The following is an 18,469-nucleotide window of genomic DNA, read 5'->3' on the forward strand; positions in this document are numbered from 1 at the left end:
TACTGAGAGAAGTGGTGAGGTTCTGAAAATGGGAATACAAGATTTCACCATTCAGTAACATTAAAAAGCTGAATGAAAGCTGCTTGGTTGACTTCTCTCACACAGGACCACACTGTCAGCATGAAGTGGCACTTCCAGCTCAGGCTCCTTCACTCAGTGCCCAAATGGATAATAATGGTTTTCTGGTAAGAGAGGAAAGAAAGTGTTGACCAAGATACCCAAGTTTAAGTGAAACAAAACTATGTTAAAGCAAATTTCCCACATACAGCTGAAACAAAATCTACTTTTTTACCCGAGGACACACCTTCCCAGCTCCAATGTGAACCAAATTAACCTCCACAGGCTTAGAAAGAAATAGCTTTCAAAGGGTTCTGGTCCCATTTGGACTAATATTAATATGGATCATTGTAAGAATGCATTTTTATCCATTCAGAGTCTGGAATGCAGTCCTGATTTTTATGCTGGCACCCAGATCTACTCCTCTGCACCATAACAACCTTTTCTAGGAGTTGTATTACTCACATTATGCATATAAAATGCTTTGCACTAAACAGGCATTTCAGGAAGCACCAGGCCTCCCACTGGTATGCAAAAAATACTAGGATCTGATAGTAAAAGGACCACCTTAGGGCTTTCAGGGACCATTATAATAGAAAAAAAGGCTTGTTTTGGGAACCTCATTGCTAGAACTCACAAAAGAACAGAGGAGCAGACAGCTACCTTCAGCCTGGAGAACAACCTCCCCATCCAACTGCAAGCCAAGCACTATCAATAGGGGATGGGTAAAGGCTTAGAATGCATTTAGGCAGGGCATCATCTTTCTCCAGTGACTCAGGAGGCTCCTTTTCATAATACAGAATGAACAAAGAGCATCTGGGGATGATGCCTGAGATTCACTGACAGCCTGACTGTATCTTAAATAAAGTTAAGTCCTCAGAAAACAGAGGAGACTGAGGGGCCTCATTGTCACAAGTTCCCTTCCTGGCCAACCACTGATGCTCAGCATGACCTACAGTAAAGCAGGGTGGCAGCTTCTTAAAATGTAAGCTCTTCTTTAAGGACTTGTGCATGTACAAACAGCTTTTTTTAATGCCTAACTTTAAGAAGCTATGGTTTGAGTCATGGAGATTCACATCAACTAGAACAAGAGGTATGTTAAAGGAACCTTCATAAACTCTGCAGAGGCAAAATCTTGTATTTCCTGCTAATGGCAGTTTGCTGCTGTAAGAGGCAGGAGTTGTAGCAGGTTTCCTAGGATGAACACAGGATTCCTTCATCGGGAACAAGAGAACTCAGATGATGAGATGATGGCTCAAATACTGACTTCAGAAATGGATCCATTGATCCACACCCTGGGTCTGAAGGAGCTGATTTGAGTGCCAGCAGGTGGATTCTGAAAGATGAGCTCAGCAACTTGAAATGGGGCTTTGAAAAATTGGAACATTTCAAAGGGCTGGAGACTACCTTGGCTAAAACTGAGAAGGAAAAGCAGGTATGAAACATGACAGAGATGTTTTTTTCTGCTTCATTCTTCAGCAAAATGAATCCTGACAACCATTACAGTTCGCCCAGGCAGAGCACCCTTTGGGATTCTCTGATCCCCTCAGCTGATCCCTCCAGTTTCTTATATTGCCTTCCAATATCTCATATAATGTGTGGTAGATTTAATTCTACTCTTTGCCCTTCTACCCCATTGTAGTAGACATTTCACAGCAATTTCTAGAGAGCACTCTACATCAAAGACATCTTCATCTCCTCTACATTCTTCATTAATTATACCCACTTCTACATGGTGCTGCTGGTAGACCTCCACTTCTATAAAGCCTCCCCTCCACAGCCATGGAACTCCTTTCCACCTAGCCTTGGGGATTACTTCTCCCTCTCCTGCACTGTTATTCATTTCACATAACTGGAGGAGTTTTAATCTGTACTGTAGCAGCCATGCTGCTGTCTGCTGCTTCTTCTGAAGTCAGTGTTAACATCCAAGGGATGTAAAATCTCACAGATGCCTCATATGTCTCAGAATTTATTAACTGAATCTCATATGCCTTCTAAAGAAATGTGAGCTTCCAGTGACATTTTGTCCTGATGCTGTGTGATCCACAAAACCTGTGTGATGTTCCCTTTACTGTCTGCAGGCTTCAGACCACAGAGTTCAAACCCTGACTTCAGATCTCTCTGCTCTGAATGACTCAGTCACTAAATTCCAAAAGGAGAAGAGGGCTTTGGAGGAAGTTCATCAGGCAGAAATAACTGCTCCATTTTTCTTTACTCTCTCCCATTCTCATTTTCCCAGTCTGGGGAAAGGAAAAAAAAAAACCCAACATTGTCTGCTTGCTTAAATACTGCAAGACTACAGCTTGCTACACAAACAGGAAGGGAGCTGTGTTTTTCTGGGTATTAACTCCTGGCAGCACAGCAAAGTGTTGCCACTTTGTGCCACTGTGAATTGCTGAGGGCAAGCAGGATTCTTCTGTAAGAGTCACTGCTGGTCCAAGTTCCTCTAGGCCTATTGAAAATGCACACACAAAGCACACACTGCTTTCAGGAAGCACCTCAGATGAATCTGTTCTTTGGGTTCTCAGTCCACTGCCAAAGCAGGACAGTTAGGTTCTCACCCAACTCTCTGCACTGCCCTTGGTCTCTCCCTTCCTAGAAAATTTCAAGGTGTTCTTGCAGGCCAAGAACAGCAGCAAACCTACCACTCAGATGCATGAGGTGAGGTGCAGTTACTCTGGTCTGTATTTTATATGGCCCTCTTTGGTCTGTTTTTGACATCTTGGGCCCTTCTGATGACCATCAGCTACATTTGTGTTACAAAGTTCTTCATACCAGATTCCACATTTTTCAAGTAGCTGGAGGACAAGTGAGGACAAGAAAAGAAGATCCAGGGAAGATGGAAAAGGCTTATCATAAAGCAGAGGATGACCTCAAAATGACAACCAAGAACCTCAGTGAGATGAAAGGAGCCAAACTTGGAAGAGGTTGTAAAGAATTAAGTGTCAATTTTAACAGAACTTCCCAGAGTACATCATAGCTCTGACAGCATTAGCTACACCTGAAAAGTCACTTGATTATAAAGGCACAGAGAAAACCCACAGGCATACCCTCATCTCTTCAGTATTAATCCAGTGAGAAGCAAAGTACAGTTCAGTAGTTCAGGAAAGCAGAATCAGAAATGCAGGATTTGTTTCCTAAGTCTTTCTCTGACTCATTGTCTGATATTTGGAATTCATCTTCCACACTCACCCACATACAAAATGTGTATAATCACTGGGAAGTTATGAGGTTTAAATGATCCATGTTTATGTAAGGCCTTATGATCCCCAGATAAAACCTATTTTAGAAATGCAAAATATTATCACAAATTATAAGTTTATTTTAATGTCACTATTGATTACTCTAGTGATGGGTCTGCCAGAGCTTATCTGACAAACCTCCCCATAGAAATTAACTTCCCAGAATACAGATACCCAACTCTATACTATCCAAACCACTAATTTACCTAGTTAAAGAGCTAAGTAGCTAAGGCAATGTGCATGATCATTAATAAATACTGGCAAGCTTTGCCAATTCAAATTCTACCACAGTGCTTCACAGGGAGTACAAGAAATTATGCTCAGGGTGAGGCCACTGGGATGCTTAAGTGACAAGAAAAATGAAGTGCTGGTGTTAGTCTCTGAGAGCAGCAAACAGACAACTCAGCTTCCTGGGGTGCTCATGCATTTACCTGCAGATTAACTACTGATGGGGTAAGGAGGAGCTCCAACAATGGAAAAAGGGAATCAAGTGTCCTGCCAGTCCCATGAAGGAGACAGGAGACTGGATCTCAACCCACTTCCAACACAGATTAACCTGGACACTGTGGAGGAGAAGCTCTTATTTGGGTTAACTCATTTGCTCTAACATCCAACCTCACCTCACAGGTGCCTGCTTTTACAGCTTTATAATTTTTTATAAGCCTGAGTTGGCACAAAAGAAATATAAAGACTTTTTAAACCTACCCTGCCAAAATGGAGTCAGGACCTCTATCATGCTTTAAGCCCTTGAATAGCAGAATTATCTGAGATTTAGTATTTATTTTTCCCCAGGTGTATTTTGAGGGTTTTTTTTCTACAGCAAACTCTGACTACTTCCCTGTTAGCTTGTGAAAACCCTTAGCTGGGAAACATTTGCCTTTTTAGCTTCCCATGAGTCAATAGTTAAGCCAGCTCTGAGATCCAGCTTGTCTTGTATATTATCCACTCACTCTAAATTCCACTTCGTTTGAAGCCTGGGGAACTGCATGCTCACTGCAACTCTCCTCCCATGTTGCTATGGCCAGAAAAAAAGCCATCTGCTGCAGGGACCTCCTATTCTGCAAAGACAGCTGATAGACCTTCTCGTCCACATCCAAGTAGCAAAAGGCTACTGAAGGCACTCTCCCTCTGACCATGGAAGGAAAGGTGGTAAATAAAACCAGAAATGAGTCCACAGCTCACAGGATGCACAGTTCCTGTTCTGAATTCAAGTATTTCTTTTCATCCAATGTACTTCAGTGCCCAAATATTTAACTACAACATCAGCATTGAAAAAAACAACAAAAAAACCCCCACCATCACGAGCCACAAACTTTGATTACAGCTATTTCTACAAACAAGCTTCTCTTTTCCTAAAGTAACCAAATCAGCTTGCTTATATTCCTGAAGGCCAAATTCCAACATGATGCAGGAAGCTAACCACACTGCAGATAACATCAGCTGTCTACTGAGACACCTGGCTAGGTCCTTCCTGCTTTGTTGGCTCAATATTCCCAGATCATTCCCAGGACAGAAAATCCAGTATGGCTGACAAACATACAGAGAAGAGAGAGAAGAAATGAAGATTCTTGTTTGTATTTCCACAAATTTCTCTCAAACCTCTTGCCCATGGACATTGCTGTGCTTGTGTGCACCCTCCAGGCCCATATATTGAAGAATTGGAAGACCTGGAAGCTGAGCATGCTGTAAGAACACAGGTAGCAGTAGCTAATGAGGCAAAAACTCCTCAAGGGAGTGATTACACCTCTGAAAAGATCTGATGACATGAAACTACTAATCAAAACCCAAAATTACTCAGGAAAGAGTAATAAGATGGACAACAATGCTGAACTCTCATTTTAGCCTATGCAAACTCACCATTAGAAATTGCACACACTGCTTTTTTTTTTGTAGAGACCTCTAAAGCAGCCACTTACTGATAGGGAAGGTCCTCCACAGAGCAAGAGAGTAGCAGGTTGGGGATTTTTCTGCCCTGTGCTTCAGCTACCAAATCACCCCATCCACTTTTTACAGTTCTGTAGTGATGGATGGATCTACTCTAATAAATCTTATGTAAATTGCCAGGATGTGGTTGTTAAATATATAATCAGATTCATTAGCAATGGAAAGGCCTGAAGAAAAAATATAACTTTTTTTGGGACTAAAATAATAGAATGCTCTCAATACATTCTGGTGACTAATACAAATGGATAGCATCAATAATAAGTAACATTTCAATTTGCTTTAGAAATGCCAGCTAATTAATTCTTAACCAGATCAGGAGATAGGTCAGTGTTTTTAGGCACTTTGCACAGGTGGGAAAAAAGAGGAAAAGGAACTTATCCAGTGACACAAAAAGCAGCAATGTCAGTTAATGCAGAGCAGAGCACTTGGAAATTCCTGTTTTCATTTTGATTATGCCTCACCCTTGCTACTGTTATTTCCAAAATGGTTCTGCTTCTTCCTAAGCAGGGAATTCCTCCAAAAAAACCCCCATCAATGCAGCCACTAGTGCAGCCATGAGTGCAAGGCAGACCTCAGCCCTCGCAGTGCAAGCTCACTGATGGGTTGGGCATCCCCCCTGCTAAAGACCAGGACACTGCACTCCCCCTGGCCAGCAGATCATCCCATTATAATTACAACCAAGTGGAATAAACTGAATTTGCAAGAGAGGAAGGGCTTTTGGCCCTTCAAGCAGTCCTCCTCAGCATCATGACACTGACCTCTCTTACAGCTGAACTCAGATGCTCACATTCATGAGCTGGAAGATAGCCTGTCTGAAACCAACGTCCAGCTGGCTGAGGTGGAGAAGAACCAAGATGAAATTAATGCCATTAGGCTACAAGGTAAATTCCTTGACAGCTTTGTGCAACATTACCTCCTTCTGATCCTCCTCTTCCCCTAACATTTCATCTGACTCTGGCAGCCCTGCCCTGTCTGCTCTGGCCAATCTGCCCAGTCCTTCCAGCCTTTACTTCTTTTTCTCTCCAGTCAGATCGAATTAGTTCCTCTCCTGCTTCCTGATGCAGTTTTCCCACAGCCAAAAACAGTCAGCTGAGTTGGGAACACGAGGAAGCTCAGAGCAGGCTTAACCAGACTGTCTACATAAAGATTTTGCTCACCTTGCAAGCAGGTGACCTCAAGACACAGCTGGATGAAGAATCAGTACTGGGGACCACCAATTGCCTAGGGAGGTTGCTGCTGCTGTGGGACATGCAGTGTCTGCTCTTTCACACACTGTCCTCTTTAGAGTAACAAAGCTGTTGTGTTAGCTCTCACAAAGGAAAACTTTCTCATCCAAATTAATCTCTGGGCTTGTTACCAGCTGATCTTGGAGGCAGTGTGGGGTACATGAGCCTTGCATGGATATGAAAATAAGCTACAGAACCTCCCATGAGTCAGCAGTAAAACAGAACACACACCTCTTGATGCTCAGCCCACTGCCCATTCAGTGGGTCGTGCAGCAGTTTATTTGCATAGATCACACGAGTTTGGCTCCAAATATGCCAGTATTTCAGGTCTCAGTCTGACACATCTGTCTTGGAAATTTCTGCTTATCTCCAAAGAGCAATTTTAGTGCTGCACCTGTGTATCAAAAGTCTGGCAGGAATTCTCTGTTTAGAACAATCACCAAATGGGTTTACTGTCATAATGCCTTTGAAATACTGTTTGAGAGAAAACAGTGATGATGACAAGCCAAGTGCTATTTTCAGTTGTATGAGCTCAATTAAATTCACTACAGTATGACAAAAAAAAGGTCTTCTGGAGAACAGGAACTTTGTTCCTGACCAGGAGGATATTTTGAAGCCTGAAATGTTTCTAGCTGGTCCAGAAAAGAGATGTTCAAGTGGAACACTGCAGCTCTGGGGAGTGAGGTCAGTGTATTTGTACTTCCACTGAGCCAGACCCACAGTAATGCTGTGCTGCCTCTAGTCCTGCACTGCAGCTGTACTGAGCCTGGCAACACACAGCATGATTTGGACCCAATGAAAGAGCACTTGGAGGAAGAGGAGAGCAAAGCTGAACTGCACTGCCTGGTTTCTCAATATCAAAGTCTGGAGGACTAAACACAAGACTGATGCCACTGGAAGAACCAAGGAGCTGGGAAAAAACCAAGTGAGCACACAGCTTTCAGGGAGCCTAGGATGAGACTTTAAGCAATCTTGTTATTTGTTTTGGCTGCTTACAGTACTCAAAAGTTTGTAGATGTGATCTGTTAGGACTCAGTCTGGAAAGACAGAGAGAAAACAAAGGGCTCCTGCCAAGAGAAAGAAAATAATACTTACAATAATAAACAGGGATTTTTTAGACCTTAACACTTGTACACTGAGAGCAGAAAACCAACACTAATATTTCTGATAAAGGCTTGAATTTGGATAGTTTTTCTTCATTCCAACAAGGACTTTACTCTTCCAGCAGCCCTGCAAAAGCTACTGGCATTTCCTCTGAACAAAGTGAGCATCAATTCAGATTCAGACCTTTAGTCTGGTCCTGGTATCACAGTCTAAAAGTGGGACCTCACTGCTGATCTGGAGAAGACAAGAAATCCAGGATATTCAGGAGAGCATCCAGCACAAGCTGACTGGAGGCCCTGGGAGCCTTACTGTTAACTCAGGTCAGCTTTAGACTGGTCACTTATTTCTTACTATTTTAAGAGCTTCCTATTAAATCTCAAGTAATGTACAGCTATAAGAAGCCAAGCTAAGATTTATCACAGCAAGAGAAAACCCAGATGAGAGCCACAGCTAATTCCTAGGCACACACAGCATGCTTTTCCTAAGCTCATTAGCTGACTTCCAGAAACAAGAGTACAGCTAAAGCAAAAGCCCTCCTTTACTGCAAGGCAAGGTATTCATCTTCTTTTTAAGGATAATGATATCCTGCTTTGAACTTTTCTGTGGTGCAGTACCAGTGGGTTGGCCACTGGTTATTAACCAGGCTCAAAGCAGATCTAAACAACATGCAGCTTAAACACCAGCAACAAATGCTCCTTCATTAAATTAGTATTTCCACTCTTGCTAGTGTTAGTGTAAGGGCATGAATAGTAGTGCAACTGTGAGACATTTGAATAAAAATGTTACTTAATATAGGCACAAAAGGCTGCTGCAAATCCACTGAAGTCCTTGGGTACCTGCCAGTGTCTGCCGTCAGCTTTAGAACAGGTCTCAAGAGCTGAAAATCCCACATACAGCATTACATTACTAGGATGAAAAAAAAAAATCTGTTTCACCATTGCTTTCTTTAATGAAGCAGCTCTTTATTCTGTGGTTCCTGTGGTGTGCTTGTCACCATGGTATCTGAACATGTGTGGATCATAAGGGTATGTAGAATATTTGTGATTAAAAGCTCCTAGGAAAGAAAAATGTGGCTTTCTTCTTTCCCTCCATGACAAGCAGTTAAATACAGTCTAAAATAGCATTGAATAACACCTTGTTTGCAACTGAATTATCTTTGAAATAAAGTCACACTAATCAACCCAGGCAATTACTAACAGCACATCTGCCCAAGGAGGATCTGAAGTGGAAAACATTTGATCCACAGAAGCATCATTATAACCACAGCAGTAAGGAAGACCACCACACTGATGGGAACGGGGTGATCTTGTTAAATTCCTAATGGTGAGGAAAGAAAGCCTTGTAAACATTTTAATCATCCATTCAGAGTGACCAAAAGAAACTCTGCCAGGCATTAGAGTGGCTGCCAATTGAACTGCAACGACCTGGCAGGACATGCAGGGAAGTGAAGTGTAAAGAAAACTCGTGTGCAGTAAATGCTTGGCTTTATCTTTCCAGGCCAATGCTGCTTGCGCTGCTCTGGATGATAATCAGAGAGCTTTTGATAAGATGCTGGTGGAATGGCAACTGAAAATGGAAAGAGCTGCAGGTGGAAGTGGATAGTTCCCAGAAGGGCTGTACATGACTGAAAATTTTCAAATTAAGATGTCTTAAAGACTCCGTGGAGCACCTGGAACCTATAAAAAAGAACAAGGGCACTTCAAGGTAGTATGATGTTAAAAAAAAAAAAAAGAACAAAAAAACCTGCAAATCATAAGCCCCTTGATTCCTACTGAATGATCTCTTGTGGGGTCTTCCAGCTCCAATTCCATTTCTCTTGTTTCAGTGCTTCCATTCTCTGGGAACATACATTTGATGCACTAAAGTCACAGCTTAGATTCTGCTCTGGGGACAGTCTGCACTCACACACCAACCCTACTCAGTCACCCAAGGCTCTAACCAGCACCAACTGCTGCTTCCAGGGCTTTGAGGATCACAACTGAGATCAAGGTTTTCTGACCCCAAAACACAATCAGAGGAGCTTGGTTGGACTGAGAGTCACATTAGGAGGTCATTAATCCAGGCTGGGTCACAGAGCATCACTCGTGCTTTGCTGAAGGGAATAGTGAACTGGATACAGCATTAGGCTAAAACAAGACACAGATTAAAGTCCCAGTTTTGGCTACCAGCACTCTTGAATTCAGAGCCATTCACTCATGGGGTTATTAACAACAGGCAGCTTACCCTGAGAAGATGGCATTCACTTGAACCACAGTGGGGAGGACTAGGCAACTCCAGGAGTCAGTTCAGAGCAAGTAAGTTAAAACTCCTGCCCAGTCTCCCTCTTTGCATCACTTCTGTACAGGCAGACCAGCTGCCTTGGCTCTTTTCCTCTGTGTTTAGAAAAAAACCAAAAACCAACCAACCAATAAAAAAATCCAAACAATCAACCCCAAACTACTTCCATAAATTGCTAGAATTGATCTTTTATGGGAGGCTGGGAGATGACACTGTAAATATTTAGAAGATGCTACAATCTGCTGCCCTTGTGGCCAACAGAAAACAAGTGATGGACTCTCTGGCACAGACCCAGCGTCTTCTGGGCTATCTCCCCAAACCCTTTGCTCTGGCCTACTCTGGCTGGCAGAAGGCCTCAGTCTGCTGTACAGAGGTGATGTGGTGTCCTGTCTGCATTTTGTAAGAGCAGCCATCTGAAAGGAAGGGTGGGGAAGGCTTGATAAATACTGGAAAAAGATTCTCTTGATTTAATAGGCTTCATTCTTCCACCTCCATGAACACACACAGCAAGCAGGGCTCATTCAGAAATCCAGGGTAATATTTAGCAATGAAAGAAAAGGGCAGCTGATATAAAGTGACTGGAATCATTTCAAGCCATCTCCATTCAAAGAATCTGCCTGGTGCACTTTGTAAAGTTTGCAGTCCTGAAATAAACCTGTCATATGAAATATCCGTTTTCCTCCCTAGAGGAAATTAAGGATCTAATCAATCAGCTAGGGGAGAGAGGGAGGGAGAGAGAGAGAGAGGGAGGGAGGGAAGAGCATTCATGAGCTGCAAAAGATAGAATGTGGAGATGGAGAAGGACAGACTGCAGATGGCACTGGAAGAAGCAGAGTCTTCCCTGGAGGTACCAGTGCAACAGATCCGAGAGCTCCTGCCAGCCCTGTGCCTGCTGCCCACATTCCATCAGATGGATTTTGTTTAACCCCACAAAGGGCATTTGCTCATCCATTTGTGGTACCCTCGCAGGCTAAAGAATGTAAACTGGTTTGCATTCTGTTCATATGGGCTCAGGTTAAAGCTGACATGGATCCTAAGAAGGAAGAACTTGAAACAATCAGGTATAGCAATGATGACCTTGAGTCACAGGCAAAGGCTGCAGCATGGAGGCTTTAAGTTAGACACTAAGGAAGTTTTACTATGATTAATGGCAATGAATCGTTGGACCAGACTGTCTGGAAGTTGCTGAGTCTCCATTACTGGAAGTTAAGTGCAGTCTGGTGATACCTCATCAAGTGGGAATGGTTTATCAGGAAGAGATGCAAATTTTAGGAGGAGATTCTTAAGATGACCTCTTGACAGGACTCTCAGCCCTATGTTACAAAAGAAGGCATTTATGAATGGCTGGGTGCAAAATCCTGGTATCTCAAGCAGGTTTGAAAACTTACTGTATTTTTACTACTTGGTGGGCAACAATCTGATACAAATGCTGGATCAGACTCAACAGAACAGAATGCTGCACCATATGCTTCACTGGACCCTGCAGAAATCATCACCAGCATGCAATTGAGTCTCTGCAGGAGAGTCTGGAGACTGAAGCTAAGGTGGTTGCTGAAGCACTCAGGCTCTAGAAGATCAGACACTGACCTGGGCAGCATGGGAATGCAACTGGATCATGGCAACAAGATATGGTGAGCTTGTCAGGACAATGAATACATTTCAATAGCACATCAAGGCAAACTGGAGAGAGTGGAAGCAGGTTCTGGGATGGAAAAGCACAACACCAGTTCTATTTTATAGCTTAAGCAACAAAGCAGTAGATTAGTCTTGTTTAGACAGACATCTTGCACAAATTGAGACTTTATATTCAAAAGACCTGGCTCTCCCACTCATACCAATTTCAACCTGCAGTAGTTCCAACAAATCTTATACAAGACAAACATTGCTATCAGCTTTTGTCAAACTGGAAACCCAAAGAACTAGTCATACATAATTAAAGCTAAGTTCTGCTTTTAAAAGCAGCTGAAATCCCTGTTTGAGCATGAAACACACTAGAAACTAACAAAGATGTAAAACTAATGAGCTTCCTTTGGCTCTTCATTTCTAAAATAAAACTCAGTAATCTAGTACTTTTTTAAAGCACCATCTTAGCCCAGCTTTGCTCCCAACGAGGCCAAAGAAGACTTCTAGCAAGCCTGATGGAAGAGCTGAGACACTGATGAACTCTTCTGAAAATCCCACCTTAAAAGTATAGAATTCTGCCTCCACTGAAACAGTAGTTTCACTGGTTGTTTCCATGGTGCTGGGATTTCTTCCCTAGGCTGTAGCCCACAGTGAGATGCACTTTAATGAAATTTTAAGCATCGCTGCGTTACAGATTGCAGTATGAAATAACATACCTGCCAGTTTATTTTGTGTGTAGATTTAAGAAGGCACTTTTTACAGTCACCATTAAAGTCTGCAGCTCTTTTGCATAAAGACCACACATGCCAACGTTTCCAAGGAGAAGGAACTTAATATCTGAAAAGGACTGATAATGCAAAAAGCATTTCTCAGCCATAGTTATGGATCACCAGTTATAAAACCTGAGTCGTAAAAGTGGCTTTTATTCAAATAGGTTAAAAAAATGCAACCAACACAGTCACTTTCAATTGATGGATGATAAAAGGATAGGTTTTTAGCAAGTGAACTGCTATCTCCATGTCAAATTATGGGTTTAAAACTTATTTGCTATACAAAACCTCCATAGCACAGAAACTGTGCAGCATTCTATAACACAGTGGCACGTTTATTTGAAGTTGTTTTGCTGAAGAGCAGCTTGTGTTGCTAGAATGCAGTTTTTCTCCTAAAGCTTCTGTAGTTCTTTCCTTAGAGCGGGTTTATCTTTTTTATTATTTTTACAGCAGCAACAACAGCCCTCCAATGATTCATATCAGCAAACAATAAGCAATAAATGAGCTGTGGGGTTCATACTTTGTGAGATAAAAAGACACATACATATTGCAAACTGTGGAGCAGAGACTGCGTTTGTTGAAAATGCAATCAAATAGTTTCAGTCAGGTCTAAAGCCAGCTGCTGCTACTGCAGCATAACACTGAAACAAATAATATTGGTATATAAATGCAAATTCAGACACATAGACATTCAGGAAAACATACTCAAGGCCTTCATAAACAACAGGGTCTATTTCTGCCTCAGAGGTTTATCATCATTCTGGCTCTCATTTAGTGTGCAGGTGACTACAGGTCCTGATGTTTTGTAGTGCAGATTCAGGAGGGATGAATCCCACTTGGCTCAACAGTGCACAATTTTCTAGAGAAAAAACAAGCTACAGAAAACTGTGATGCACAAATCATCTCTCTGAGAGCCAAACAGAAGAGCTGAACAGGTAAGACATTCTGGGTCTCTAAGAGTACCTTCTGCCCCCTAGAATCAGGCTGCTTATTACTAAATGAAAGCTGGAGTCTGACATTCAACACACTACTAATGAGCTGAGGAAATCATCAGTGTGTACTGAGCAGCTGATGAGAGAGCAAAGAAAGCTGTGGCTGTGGATTTAAGTCACCTCCCCATCTTTCTGCCCTTCACATTGGCAACTGGAAACCCTAAGACATACATTCCATTATTTCTCTCCAGTGCTGATTTGAAAGCACAGTGTTAATAATAGACGTTCAGCCTTTGCATTGCTTTTTATGATCCTGAAAAGCAGAATGCACGTTAGCTCGCTGATTGCAGCCTGGCAAAATTAATCCACACAAGAAGAAAGCCACATCCTCTCTGCCTCCCTGGTAATCTACATCACAGATGGCACCCTGAGGAATTCCTCCACTTCCTCTCGATTTGTCCTTTCTTTCACTCCTTACACAACTCCACTCATCACACCTACCAGGCCTCCAACAAAGAGTAGGCTGGCTTCCCCCTCTAGCTAGTCAATGGCATCCGTAATTGGCACAGAGGGAAGAAAAGTTGCCAGCACTGAGCAGATTGCTCCTTTGGCACTGTGCTGACAACTGGCACTTCAGAAATATCATCGCTAGCTGTGGATTTAATGCAGAGCATTTCCTCCCAGAGAGAGGCTGAGCCTTCTGCCACTTCTGTGATTTCACCTACTGCATGTTCAGACATCTTCACCTTCTATTCACAGCATGCTCTGAGCCACTCTTTCCATTCAGGGGTAAAAATAAAAGCCTGTAAGGTCATTAGAATTAAAGCTACTGACTTAATTATGGGAGGGGAGATAATATCATTGACTAGCCCAGTGGTACTGGGTGAGCATACCACTACCTGGTTTAGGGTTTGACCTACAGTTGTCCAAACCAGCTGGGATTGCATCCAATGATTTCAGTGAACTGTGGATCCAGTCTTTAGAAAAGCATCCAATGATGCACAGAAAAATTAAAGACATGGCAAAATTTATCAAAAGGTAATAAAGATAGAGTCTGCATATCCTAGCTTGTGTAAGTAGCTGTGCTGTCAATCTGCTTCATACCTTTCTCACAGGCATCTGTGTGGGAAAAGATCCATCAGGAGCAGCATCATTATGTGCACCTGGAAAAGATTAAGAATAACTCTTAGACTGCAATAAATAACCCTAATTCAAGATGTTATAAGCTGAGCCTTTAGCCCTGAAAGTAGAAAAAAGCAGCACCATCATGAAATACCAGGGTAAGAAAAACATGTCTAAATATATAAGATCATTTCAACGCAGCAGCCAAGAAGCTTCTGCTGCACCTGAGCTTCCACATTCAGTGCAAATACCTGAAAAGAAACACTTTTCTTTAACAGTCAGCATTTCCCAAAGGGAATGCATTAATTTTAGGAAAACCAGACTAGGCAAAAAAAAATGCATGTAGGACACTCTCAGCCCACTGGAGCACGAGAGGACTTCAGCACTCTGCACCTTGCACACAATTCATCAATCAGAATCTTTATGGTGCTTGATTAGAGTGTTAACAAGCCACTGGTATCAGCAGATGATCTACACCCACAACAGAGAATTTTGCAAGGTGTTCTGTCATTAGTGGTGTGACTTGCTGTTTATTTTTCACCTGCAACAAAACTCAAGAGCACAAGTAGCTTCAGATTCCTGGGGCTGATACCATCTCCCTATTTCTTTTTCTGTTCCTTGTAATTCCACATCAACAGTTCAAAAATCCCTTCTGTAATCATTTAACCTTCTGCTCCTTTTCAGATTAAGGAACTAGGAATAGAGCTAGAGTCCAACCAGAAACACCATGTGGAGACTGGAAATTCTGCCCAGGAACAAGAGGCCTCTAAAGGAGCCAATCTCCACAAATAGTGGCCACAAAATCAACTGGTGCATGCAGGAATGGCTGGAGAAGATGCAGAACAAACTGATATAAACATACAAGATGCAAACTGAGGAGGCTGTGTGTATTCCCTGCTCCATCACCATCCCATACTGACAACGCCAAAGCACAATTTTGCTGCCATAATCTAAAAAAACTGTGAAACACTGCTGCTCTTTCTTTTCTAGCAAACATTTTCTTTAGGAGCAACATTAAAACCCTGCTGTCATCCAGTGTATCACCTTGCTGCTGCTCACCAAGCCCTGCCTGGACAACTGGAACAAATGCATTTAGGCACACAACCTTTGGCCAGCAGGCTAACAGAGCCCAGATGCTGCCAGATGTCACATAATTTACACTTGGCTCTGAAGGTGGTCATCTAGAGCTGGAGCCTGGGGGCTCCTGGCATGAGCACACAGGCTCCTACCCTCTTCACCACAGATCTTCCCTGGCAGCAGGAGAAGAGCAGTCAGCATCAACCTCATCGTTATCCAGAAAGCCAGGATGCAAAAAGACTGCAGAGTCAAAGCCTGGGTTGAGCTGCACACAGCAGGAGCAGTCTGTGTTCTTTCTCACTCTGTGCCATGACCACTGCCCACATTCCACATAAAGTTAGAACAGGAGTTGGCAAGGGGACACTGTATTAATAGTAAAAAACCCTAGGATGTTGTCTTTCCCCACTTAAAAATCCCAAATTTGCAGTTATTCAGATCATCAGTGACTTTTTCTGATCTTCAGGCAATGATAATTCAAGAATGCTGCTGCTGAAAACCAATTCTGACAAATTACTGTGATCTGGGTGGCAATTCTAGAGAAGCAGGGAGTACAAACAGGGGAAAAAATGCATTTGTTGCCTCTTTTTAAACATCAGGCATGATATGACACTGTGCTGGAAATTGCTGTAATTTCAATTTCTGAGGTGAACAATGCAAATATTCTAAATTGCCTTTCAAAACAAGTATTTTCATCCTCAATTACCAGCTTGTGTACATAACAGCCAGCTTTCAAAAGACCTCTTTTTTACTAGCTTCAACCCCATGCTTTTGCTGTTTAAAAAAATAAAACCGACAACCTCAAAGGATGTCCCAGCTGAATCTTTTTAATAGGTATCTTAAGGTTGGATTGCATCTAAATTACTTTCACTAAGATCAGTTTGGCCTTGCTTTGAAGGTCTTAATCTCAAAATCATTGGCCTCCTGTCTGGATTAGCACAGCATAATTGTATCAGCAATCCAGCACAAATAAGGGTGGAAAATTCTCTGGAAAGCTGCACTGGAGACAGGGCCTTAGCTTCTAATGCTTCAAAGCTCTGCAGAGTTCCTCATTTAGATACTTTCACCCCATCTGGTGAAAATAATTTTGTAAACATAAAACCCTGCTTAAACAGAATTTCATCCCTGTTACATAACTTCACTTGGCCTACTTGGGCATCTTTAATCTGTGCAGCTGATCTAGTTTTATTGTTAAGCCAATAAGGGCTGCCATGATTAAACATCTCCCAGCCAGAGCAAAACCACCACTAGTTTGGGAGACCATCGACTGCAGTACGAGGCCTCCCAGTGCACTTTTGCCATTCTCACAAATATTTGCAGGATCCATTCCTGAAAACCCCTAAGGAGAGTCCTACATCCTGCCAAGTCTGCTCAGTGCAGGGCTTGACTACTTCAAAGGAATCACTGAGGATTTTTCTCACTGTAACCCAGATCTGCCTTGCTGTTATCTCGGCTTATGACTTCTCACCCTACCCCCAGTTGGACATAAGAGAACAAATTGTTCCTTCCCTCACAGCAGCAACCTTTTATCTGTTTGAAGGCTTACCACATCTTTCCTCAGCTTTCTGTCCTCCCAACAGGCTCAGCAGAAGGAACATGTTTAAAGACTGATCGTTACTATGACTTTTTCCCCACCAAATACTCACATTCCTCTTGTGCAGAGCCCAGGATGGGGCATAATCTTCCAGCACAGTCCAGCAGAGTAGATTTTTGTGCATAATTTACTACTTTTTCTTTTTCTTAACTGCACCATGTTTTTCTTGACTGCAACAGCAAGATGTTATAAACTCCAACTTAGGAGCCACAGCAGCCCCTCCATCCTTTCCTGCAGCACAGCCAGCTGCTCAGTTCTTTAGTCTTGTAATTCTAAATTTTAAGTGTACAGCAGTGCACCTCCTTCTGAAGCCTTTTTTTTTTTTTTTTTTTTTTTTTTAGACCTCCCATTTTGAATCGTAGCTCTGCCACTGGATTTATTCTGCCTTCAAACTTGATCTCATCTTCAAATACAGTAATTACATTCTTTATTTCATCATGGATGAGTAAGAGACCCAGAGTAATTCCCTGTATGAGCACTCATATCAAGTATGTTTTTTCCTCAACCAGTTTTACAGCTCCCTCAGAGTGGCATCATCTAGATCGGTTTCCCAGTTTATTATTAGAATATCCTGCAAGCCAGAGTCAGAAACTCAACTCAAAATCAAGATATACGACTTATACTGCTTCTCCTTATCAGCAAGCCCTGTTATGCTGCCAGAAAAGGAAATGAGATTGGCTCAACTCATTCACAACAAAGCCACACTGGCTAGCAATCACCTTCTTGTTTCCTTCAAGATGCTTATAAATTATTTATTTTCCTTAAGACTCAAAATTAAACTCAAACTGCTCCTCAGTATATCTGGAAATCACTAAATCTTTGCCCACCTGCCTTTTTTTCTTTTTTTTTTCCTCTTCTGTGTGTCCTTGAGCTCACAAAACCACGCAGGCAACAGGAGTTTTAAGTTTTACAGAAGCCAAAACATGAGGCCCCCAAACAGCAAGCAACTTCTCAAGGGGATTAAGTTGCAGGGCAAAGTACTGCAAATTCTACATTCAAAGTACTTCATTCTACATTCCAGTCAGGAGCAGAGCAGCATCTGACTTTAGAGAGGATTGCTACCTCCTGCAGTGGGGAGCACCTTCCTTCCCCCCTTCAGCCTCCAGAAGGAAACTCACAAAGCTCTCCAAGAACCCTCACATGGTAGCCCTCCAACTCTTAAGTCAGCACGGTGTCTGCAGAGGCTCAAAGTATCTCCTTTCAACTCACAACCTCTTCAAGCCTGTGGGCTCCTCCTTGGCTCCTTTCCTCATAAGCTCTCACACAAACCACCCCCTCGCCTAGCAGCCCTTCAGGCCTCCTAGCACCCACACGACCTACACGCACCGGGCTCCAAGGGGGCACCCACACCCCCCTCCACCTTACAAGGCTGCAAACCCCGAAGGATGACCAAAAAAACAAACAAAAAAACGGCTTTCTAGGAGAGAAACCACCGCCTCTACCCCAGCCCCTCCGCACTCCCCTTCCCGCCCCTCACTGAGGTAACGAACTCCCGCGCACGCGC

The 18,469-nt window shown here is 42.7% G+C and overlaps 1 long non-coding RNA gene across 1 annotated transcript; it reads right to left on the reverse strand.

Moving 5' to 3' along the window:
- Nucleotides 1-12,798: 12,798 nt before the first annotated feature.
- On the reverse strand, nucleotides 12,799-18,361 carry LOC139804055 (uncharacterized). The gene is made up of 2 exons (XR_011729263.1): nucleotides 17,793-18,361; nucleotides 12,799-14,338 (listed from the first exon to the last, which is right to left on the reverse strand). It is a non-coding gene; the product is annotated as an uncharacterized lncRNA (long non-coding RNA).
- Nucleotides 18,362-18,469: the final 108 nt, after the last annotated feature.

This window comes from Heliangelus exortis, chromosome 17, assembly GCF_036169615.1.
Source record: "Heliangelus exortis chromosome 17, bHelExo1.hap1, whole genome shotgun sequence".
In the NCBI taxonomy this organism is placed as follows: domain Eukaryota; kingdom Metazoa; phylum Chordata; class Aves; order Apodiformes; family Trochilidae; genus Heliangelus; species Heliangelus exortis.